This window comes from Haliotis rufescens, unplaced genomic scaffold (genome assembly GCF_023055435.1).
Source record: "Haliotis rufescens isolate VD_foot unplaced genomic scaffold, xgHalRufe1.0.p SCAF_8, whole genome shotgun sequence".
In the NCBI taxonomy this organism is placed as follows: Eukaryota; Metazoa; Mollusca; class Gastropoda; order Lepetellida; family Haliotidae; genus Haliotis; species Haliotis rufescens.
The window spans coordinates 6,908,435-6,916,165 of NW_025964372.1; positions in this window are offsets into that span (position 1 = coordinate 6,908,435).

Below are 7,731 nucleotides of genomic sequence, written 5' to 3' on the forward strand. Positions count from 1 at the left end.
TCCATAATGTTAAAACCACGGCGACGGGACATACACAATTAGATTTACATCTTTAGCGTCATGTCAATCTTTCAAATTTACTCAGTTGTTTTAATTCTCTTTAATATAAAATATAAAACAGATTTCACATATTCAGTCAGTTAAGATACTTTTGAAAAATTCAGCTCGTAGTCTTTGATTTCTTCAAGCTCTGCAGCCGAATGATGAATGCAAATAGAACGCAAGGTCGGTGAGGTGGAATGGGTTTTACGAGGGCTGGTCAAAGAGTTCTAAGCCTGACCAACTTTCAACTATGTTCTATAACAAAGTGAACTAGTCAATGTAGTACATGTAGTGTATTTGGTCTGTTGAGGACGTTTGTATGTTAGTGACAACCAGTTGATAGGTGTCCAAATGGACACATAAATAGAAAAGGACGAGTACCGAGTACTCATCAAGTTTTCAACTTTAGAAAAAAGTGCTCCTCAAGAGATTCATGACCGCATGTAACAGGTGTATGGGGATAAGTGTCCTAGTTAAACGTTGGGCAGCTATGTTTAAGGCTGGGAGAACAAGCCTTGATGATGACCCCAGGTTCGGACGTCCCTCAACTTCCATCAATGAAGATTCAATCGCAGCCAGACATTGTAAGCTTACTTGGGCTAACTGTAAAGATTTCGTGGCAAGACATAACACAACATTCAAACACACACATGTCAAAGGACTCTAGCCTTTTCTAGAATCCCACCAGAGGCATGGCTAAATGCTGAAGGCCATGTTCCTGCAGTACAAAGTCAGTACAACGTGACGGCGTAGATGTCACGTTGTTGCACTTAGTCTAGTTATCACACTTTGGGTGATACAGCAGATTCATATACATAATATACGTCACATACGTCAAGAAATCCGAAGAACATCACATACATGTACTTCTTGATTGTAAAAAACAACCTTCCAATACTCAGTCTGTTTCATAGCTTTTAACTATTCCATCAATTTTGCAAGCGAATATAATGCATTACATTTCTTAATTGCTACGCCGTCAACGCAAATCTCTATCAAGTACAATAACAGCAATATTTTGAGATCACTCAGGTGACATTTGCACTTGTACAATGCACGGGCCGCTGTGAGGTCATCACCTCGGAAGACAGGTGTTAGGTAATTACCTCAGGCTATAGGCCGTTTCATACATGCATGACAACACTCGACTTTTTTTTTAGTTTATCATCATTTTACCTGTAAAAGTACCTTTGAAGTTAATGCAGCAATTTGTAAACACACAGGTTGTTGTCTCAGTGCGCAAGACACTGCATTCTTGTAGAGGCATCGTCAGAGACTGGCCACGTTGTCTTTCTGATGTGCCAGAAAAAGAAATTGCAGCCGAGTTGAAAGAACGAGGTGAAACGTTTTACCAGGAAACATGATTCAGACATTGTAAAAACTAACACTTACCTGTTTACTTTTGGAACGACATCTCTTCCCCCATGGTGCTACGTCTTGCCATGGCACTGGTGGCGCTAGTATTTTGGTGAGACAGGGTGTTGTCCATAGCCCTGTCCCTCTAAAACGCTACCTTCAAGCTCTTTCTTTACACATAACCTTCACGCTTCGCTCCTTGTACCTTTCCCCGTCGTCTTCTCTTCAGCAGTATGAACTTCAGGATTTGTTTGACCAGCTCCCAAGACCCTGTATCACCATGGGTGATCTTAATGGACATAACCCTCTATGGGGAAGTACTGATACTAACAATAAAGGGAACATCCTTGAAGACTTCATTTCAAATATTTTTTTTTTCATATTTAATGATGGATCAGACGCACATTTACATCCCGCTACTACTTTCAGCTAGAAACCCGAGGGATGACCCACCTGCGACAAGGTGGAATTTTATTAAGGTCCCTATACCACACTGTGACGTTAAATTTTAACTCACTCACTCACTCACTCTATACCAAAACCTTGCCGGGATCATACCGATCCATCTAACTATCGACCTATTTCTTTAACTAATGTTTGTAAAACCATGGAAGCATGGTCAATAATCGACTAGTGTGTTTTTTAGAAACCAATGATCTTATAACTAATATTTAATTTGGTTTCCTCAAAAATAGAAGTACTATTGATCATTTGGTTCGTTCAGAATCATTCATGAAAAAATCCATCCATGCTGTATCGATCTTTTTCGACCTTGAAACAGCTTATGATACATTATGCAAACGAAGTATTTTAAAAGATTTACATGACTTTGGTATGAGAGGCCGTTTGCCTTATTTTATGTTGCAGTTTTTAACTGACAGACACTTTCAATCATTATAATCAGGGGATTCCTCAAGTCATGATCAGTATTTTTTCCCCACATTTTTCAGTATAAAAATCAATAGTTTTAAAAGTATTAAATAACTCAATTGATGGGTCATTGTTTGTGAATGATTTTAAGATTTCATGTTGTAAAAATATGCATACTATTGAAAGACAATTACAATTGTGTCTTAAAAAAAGTTCATGAATGGTCACTTGAGACTGGCTTTAACCAACGTAGACATTCACTCACCTTCTCTCTATTCTGCGGTGGCCCATAAGGGACACGGAGTCTGTTTTTCAATATTTTGATATTTCATTTACTTTTATCATAACCTTTTGCAAATTAACACAATTTGTCATGCAAATATGTGATAAATCATGTATAAAAACAACCGAAAACTTGGAAAATGTACTTTCAAGTAGCTATTGAATCGCTGAAATGTGAAGCGAAAATGTCAAAAACTAAAATGGAAATGTCAAAAACAAAAACGAAAAAGGTCAAAAACTAAAATGAAAATGTCAAAAACAAAAACGAAAATGTCAAAACCAAAGCGAAAATGTCTGTATTTTCATTTTAGTTTTTGACATTTTCGGTTCACTTTTCAGCGATTCAATATCTTCTTTATACATGATTTATCACATATTTGTATGACAAATCGTGTTAATTTGCAAAAGGTTACGATAACAGTAAATGAAATATATAAATATTGAAAATCAGACACCATGTCCCTTATGGGCCACCGTACTATTCATAGATGCATTTATATTCTGAGTGAGTATGGTTTTACGCCGCATTATTCCAGCAATATCACTTCACTCCGGTCATTGACTTTTTGAGTCATCCATTCCGACACATTTGACTTGTAATTAATTTACTCATTTTCATGCAACTGTAACCGTCTCAATCACCCACTCACTCAGTAACTTCAGTTGGTTTTTTTCGCAGACTTCAGGGTTGTGTTCATCTCACGAGTGCGGTTTAATTAAAAGGTCCATATGCTTCGAAACCAGACCACTATTTACTGCAGGTAAGAGGTTTCCTGAACTTTCCCACTCATTAGAGACCGACCACGTAATCTTCTAAGAGGAGGGGGAATGGGATTTTTCAAGAAGATGGATCAAAGATGTAGTTTATGGAAAAGGTCATTTGCGGCCTTCTGTGTTTAGTGTAAAAGAATGATCATGCACTTGAACGCGGACGTTTAATGAACTAGTAGTTTCCAAACAACTGATCTAATGTTAAACAGCACTTCGGGGCTCTTCAGAACATTACTACTCAAAAGAAGTTAAAGAACACCCAAATAAGTTATCGAAATCACTCAAAAAATAAATCGTGGACACAGGAACAACACTGATTGGGAAAGATAAGTATTTAATCATGACATTTCATTGACGAAAGAAACGCTGGCATACAGCTGACCAGAGCAAAACAATATGAACTGCATGTACCCTATAAATCAAAAGTCACACACTACAGTTCAGGATAATCCTGTTCCTTCAATATCGGGTATCCCCACCCCTGGAAGCAATACAGTCCTGACATCTTCTGCGCATAGATCGGACAAGCTGCTGCAGTGTTGCCTGTGGAATTGCTTGCCATTCCTGATGAAGAAATCCTAACAGTTGCTGGAGATTAACAGGAGGTGGATGGTTAGCTTGAACAGCTCTTCCCAAGGCATCCCAAAGATGTTCAATGGGCGCCAGATCTGGCGAATAAGCAGGCCATTGCATAACGGTAATCTGCCTTTGTCTGTGATAGTCAGTGATAATCCGAGCGCGATGGGGTCTTGCGTTGTCGTCCTGAAGGATAGCACCTTGACCAATCTGACGAAGTTCACGAATCTCATCACGGTACCTGGCAGCATTCAGATTCCTGACAATATGGTACAGAGGAGTCCTGTGATTCCAACTGAATCCTCCCCATACCATCACTGATCCCCCACCAAAAGCGACACGTTCACGTACTGTGGCATCAGTGAATCTCTCTCCAGTACGACGCCACACCCGTATTCTTCCATCATTGAGCTGCAAACAGAATCGCGACTCGTCTGTAAACAGTACTCGAGACCATTGCTGTCTGTTCCAACGCACATGTTGTCGACACCAAGCCAGACGTGCTGTTCTGTGAACTGGACGTAAAAGTGGTCTCACTGCTTGTCGTCGACTTCTCAAGTTCGCAGCTTGTAAACGGTTTCGCACCGTCTGATCACTAACGACAGTGTAATTGACAGCCCTTAACTGTAACCTGAGGTTGTTTGCTGTTTATGTACGCTGCCAAAGGGTGTGAATGATAGAGGGGGACACCTGCAATCTTCTGCCCATCTCACGTAAAGAAAGGCCATCCTGGCGCCAAGCAATAGCTCGTTCTCTATCAACATCAGTCAGATGTCGTCTCTGTGGCATGGTTTTGGAAAGTTTGATTACACGATCAACGTCATCGCCTTCTTAAAGGGAAAGCATGCACGTGCACCATGAACATCCCCACTTTCATATGCTGAGCATTAAAATTGTGTTGGTTGTTGCTAAGGACAGGTGCAGCGTTGTGTTTGGGCGACAATATTCCTGTGTTTTGCTCATGTTTTCAATTCATTTGCATGACTAGCAGAAGTGTTTCCAGAAACATTAGATGATAGTAATGTTATAACACATAATGCCATGACCAATTTGCTAATCGTGTATTATATATCTGGTGTTCTTTAACTTCTTTAGAGTAGTATAGTTCCGTAAAGGTCAGGGTTCACAATCAGCCAATCAAAAGCCAAGAATAACTGAAAAGTGGTATGTGCAGACTGTGCAAATGTCAGAAATGTGTGCACGGATATATTAAACGCTGGGTAATAAACATCGCTATGTAAATAAAAAAACATGCTTTTAATTATTGATTGAAAAAAGAAATGAAACTTACTGGCTTTAATGATGACGTTACTTGAAGGCGACGAACCAGAGTAACACCAAGGTTTCAGTAGGGATAGCAACTTTGGTCAACCGAATACGCACGTTAACAGGTGCTAACACTGGTCAAACTAAGATAACTTGTGTTACATTATGGTCAACACGGGTTCATCAGGGTCGACCAGGAAATCGGATGCGACCAGTGACATTTTTACTCGTGGGCCCGTTAGAAGTGCGTATAAACTGCCTGAAGAGGTTGTAAAATACGTTTTAGAACATCAACAATGTGACAAAGTGAATCAGTATTGAACCGTGAATAACACACACACGCCCACATTAAATGTGAGTTTCAATTGCATTCAAGGAAATCTACCGTGGAACGCGTTTTTAATAAACATCAGCATTATACAATCAATAAGACGTGCTACTGGTCACCAGGAAGTCCCATGTATTGCAAAATAAGAAAGGAACAAACGCTATAACGCATGTGAAATGTATTATCAATATAAAAAGTACACATTTTCTTCTGTCACTTTCAACTAAACATATAATCAAATTAAAAAAAGCAGTCGTTGAAAAAAAGGGGTAGTCAACATCTGAGCAGTACTGCACCCTATAATCAATTAGACATGACACGTCGTACTCATTTTCAATTGTAAACTGTCAGAAGGAAAAAACCCGCATAACTTTACATCCGTTACACCTAGAACAATATACCGATATCGACGTGAACACTTTTTCTTGCAACCCTGCCACCCAAAGACGAGTATAACGGGGAAAGAAATCAACGATACGAATGTCGCCTGTTTGTCCACCAAGGGCGACGTCATGAGAGGCCCGATGGAGGCCTATCACTATATCACGAGAGCACTATTGGCCTTACATCTACAAGACTTCACGAGAAGTACTATAGAGTCATGTAATTGCATCCAGCGCTGAAGATGTACCACCACCACAATCTTATTTCAAGCATTTGAGATTTAACCACCAACACAAACCTATTTGAAGCATTTGAGGTGAAACCACCAACACAATCTTATTTGAAGTATTTGAGATCAAACCACCTATACAATCTAATTTGAATCGTTTGAGATGAAACCACAACACAATCTTATTTGAAGCATTTGAGATGAAACCACCTACACAATCTTATTTGAAGCATTTGAGACGAAACCACCGACACAATCTTATTTGAAGCGTTTGAGATGAAACCACCAACACAATCTTATTTAAAGCATTTGAAATGAAACCACCTACACAATCTTATTTCAAGCATTTGAGATGAAACCACCAATACCATCTTATTTCAAGCATTTGAGATGAAACCACCACCACAATCTTATTTGAAGCATTTAAGATTTAACCACCAACACAATCTGATTTGAAGCATTTGAGATGAAACCACCAACACAATCTTATTTCAAGCATTTGAGATCAAACCACCGACACAATCTTATTTGAAGCGTTTGAGATGAAACCACCAACACAATCTTATTTCAAGCATTTGAGATGATACCACCTACACAATCTTATTTCAAGCATCTGAGATGAAACCACCAACACAATCTTATTTCAAGCTTTTGAGATGAAACCACCAACACAATCTTATTTCAAGCATTTGAAATCAAATGAAAACCACAAACATTAAAGCACTTAAGATGCATATACTGGATCGTCAGCGAATTCGCATTTCAAATCATTGTTTTAGTGATTGTGACGGAAGCTCTGACGTCTAAACTTGTCTTACTCGCTGTAACCCATAAGCAATTCGCCAGATGGTCCACTTTGATCTTTCAGACAGGACACAATACTTGTATCAAGTATTTCTTCGGTACGATTGATCAATCAAGCCCGTCATAATTCAATGGTTCGTTAAAGGTTTCTCCTGTCTTCAATCTTCACCTCGTCGACTCGTATTTTATAAAACACCTTCTTAATGCAGCTCAATCATAATCATAATGTTCTTCGACTGACATAATGGGTGATGCCAGAGTACTGCCGAAATAATCGATAATTTTTATGTACAGTGTCGATTAAATATTATTTTAACGAACATAGCGATAATCAATACGCTCCTTGATAGAAACCAATGTTTTATATATATGATAGAGGGGCAGTGGGGTAGCCTTGTGGTTAAAGCGTTCGCTCGTCATTCCGAAGACCCGGGATCAATTCCCCACATGGGTACAATGTGTGAAGCCCATTTTTCTGGTGTCCCCCACCGCGATATTGCTGGAATACTGCTAAAAGCGGCGAAAACAACCATACTCACTCTATGGTAGATATGGAGACACAAAGCCCAATGTCCAGTGCACAATTGCGTCCCTGAGCGTGCCAGTGTACAGTCCATCACGGATTAAGCATCATTATAGCTAAAATGGATAGACTTATCATTAAACCGCACGCCTTTTATCATAAACTGTAACTTGATAATGCCCTCATATTGCTTGACGACGGGCCATTATCAAACCCGTTGTTAGGTGACGTCATAGGGTAGGGATAGGTGACGTCACGTTCAATAGTGACGTCATCTGGTTTGTTCTATGAAGTTTCCAT